Source organism: Pseudophryne corroboree, unplaced genomic scaffold (genome assembly GCF_028390025.1).
Source record: "Pseudophryne corroboree isolate aPseCor3 unplaced genomic scaffold, aPseCor3.hap2 scaffold_228, whole genome shotgun sequence".
NCBI lineage: Eukaryota > Metazoa > Chordata > Amphibia > Anura > Myobatrachidae > Pseudophryne > Pseudophryne corroboree.
Window position 1 is genome coordinate 824,103 of NW_026968932.1, and position 2,500 is coordinate 826,602.

The window sequence follows — 2,500 nt, forward strand, 5'->3', positions numbered from 1 at the left end:
GGTTGCGGAAATGGGAGACGTGGGGCCCTTCTCTCGCGTCAACCGCAGCCCTCCGTTTTCTCTTTTCCGGCTTGACTCTGTTCGCCACCTGTGATGCTCTCTGGCCGGTTCCCTCGGGCGTAGCGGGACGGGCGGCGCGCGCGACGCTCTCGCGGAGCGTCCTCCGACGCTTCCCCGGGCTCCTGGAGCCGCCTCCCGGCCCGAGGGGTGCCCGTCCGCACTCATCGGCTGAACTTCCGCGAATTGCAGTACCCGATTCGGCCCGCCGGGGGGCGCTGCCGCCGGGGGAAGAGGGGGACGGGCCGGGCCTGGCGCCGGGCTCCGCCGGACGCCCGGCGCTGCCCCGTCTCGGCCTCGGAAGGGGGAGTCGGGGGAACGGGAGGCCGGGAGTCCCGGAGAAAGAGAGAGAGAGAGAGAGAGAGATAGAGAGACCTCCGCGGTTCCGCCTTCGACCGCCGGGGGGCGCCGCGCACCCGTCCGCACGGGCCCGTCCCGGTGGCTCCCGGCAGGGCTCTCCCAAACCCTCTCCCAGGGCCCCGGTCCGGGAGCCCGACTGCGTCCGCTCTCCGCTTCCAGAGAGGAGGCTGTCGGACGGGGAGAGCTGGTACCGGGCTCCTGGAGCCCTGCCTGGGCAGCCTATGGAAGGGAGGGAGCCCTGGCCCTGCTGCTCTCCGAGCTCCGGCCCTGCTGCTCTCCGAGCTCCGTGCCTGCTCTGCCACGGGTCCTTTCGCAGGAGCTCCAGGGAAACGGGCTTTTCGGCCCCTGACAGAGTCCCGGCTCTCTCGCTCGCCTCGTTGGTACCTACTGATCCGGCGGAGGTGTTCTCCGGCGGGTAGCGACACGGACGGCCGAGGGCGCGCTTCACCCAGGCTTCAACCGTCTCCTCCCCGAGCCCCTGGAAGTGCAGCTGGGCCGCGGGCGCCCCGGTCCGCACTCATCTGCGAAACTTCCACAAATTGCAGTACCCGATTTGGCCCGCCGGGGGGCGCTGCCTCCGGGGGAGAAGGAGACGTGCCCGGCCCGTACGTCGGGCTCCAACGGATGCCCGCCGTGGACCCTTTATAGGCCCCATCCTGGTCCTGCCATGCTGTTATCGGAGCTCCACGGCTATCTTGTCACTAAACCTTTCGTTTGAGCTCCAGGGCTTTTTGCTTTTTGTAACCCGGTTCCTGGAGCCCTGCCTGGGCAAAATCGGATGCAAGAAGGCCCTGCCCATGCTGATCTCTGAGCTCCGCGCATCTTCTGTCACGGGTCCTTTCGCAAAAGCTCCAGGGAAACAGGCTTTTCGGCCCCGGACAGAGTCCCGGCTCTCTCGCTCGCCTCGTTGGTACCTACTGATCCGGCGGAGGTGTTCTCCGGCGGGTAGCGACACGGACGGCCGAGGGCGCGCTTCACCCAGGCTTCAACCATCTCCTCCCCGAGCCCCTGGAAGTGCCGCTGGGCCGCGGGCGCCCCGGTCCGCACTCATCCGCGACACTTCCGCGCTGGAGTCCGACGCTCGCCGGCCGCGTCCCCCGGCCCGCGGGGGCCCGGGGGGAGGCCCGACGCGTGCGGGGGGAGGCGGCGGGCGGCGGGGGCGCCCCCGCGCCACCCGACGGCGCCCCCCGGTGGCCAGAGGCGGCTCGGAGCGAGACGATCGGGGGGGGGACGGCGGCGCGTGACCCGCCCCGGCCCCCTTGGCCCAGCGGACGGGCAGGCGGCTCCCGGGCGCCCCCCCCGATCCCCGCCGCGGCGCCCCCCGGTGGCCGCCTGACGCCACTGCGGGGGGTGCAGATTCCGTGTGTCCTCTCGGATAAAAACAAAAGAAACGATTCCCGTCGGGCGAAAGTAAGTGGGACGCAGGGCCCCGGGCCCCGACGGTCCGCGCGCGCGGCGCCCCCCGCTGGCCGGTCGAAGGGAGGACAAAAATAAAATGAAAAAAATTTCAAAAAAGCACTCGCCCCAAACAGACGAAAGGTACCCGGTCCGCCCGGATGAACCCTCCCCCGTGTCCCCGCCGCGGCGCCCCCCGCTGGCCAGCCGAGGTAATACACGATTGAGAGGGGGGGAGTGAAAAACAGGGGCAAAAAATGAAAAACACCCCACCCGTTTGAATGCAAAGTCCCGGAGCGGCCAGGGGTGGACGCCGGTCCGCGCGCACGGCGCCCCCCGCAGGCCAGTTGAAGGGAAGAACGGAACGAGACTTAAAGATAAAAAAAAATTTCAAAAAAGCACTCGCCCCAAACAGATGAAATGTACCCGGTCCGCCCGTGTCCCCGCCGCGGCGCCCCCCGCTGGCCAGCCGAGGTAATACACGATTGAGAGGGGGGGAGTGGAAAAAAAAAGGGCAAAAAAATGAAAAACACCCCACCCATTTGAATGCAAAGTCCCGGAGCGGCCAGGGGTGGACGCCGGTCCGCGCGCACGGCGCCCCCCGCAGGCCAGTTGAAGGGAAGAACGGAACGAGACTAAAAGATAAAAAAAAATTTCAAAAAAGCACTCGCCCCAAACAGATGAAATG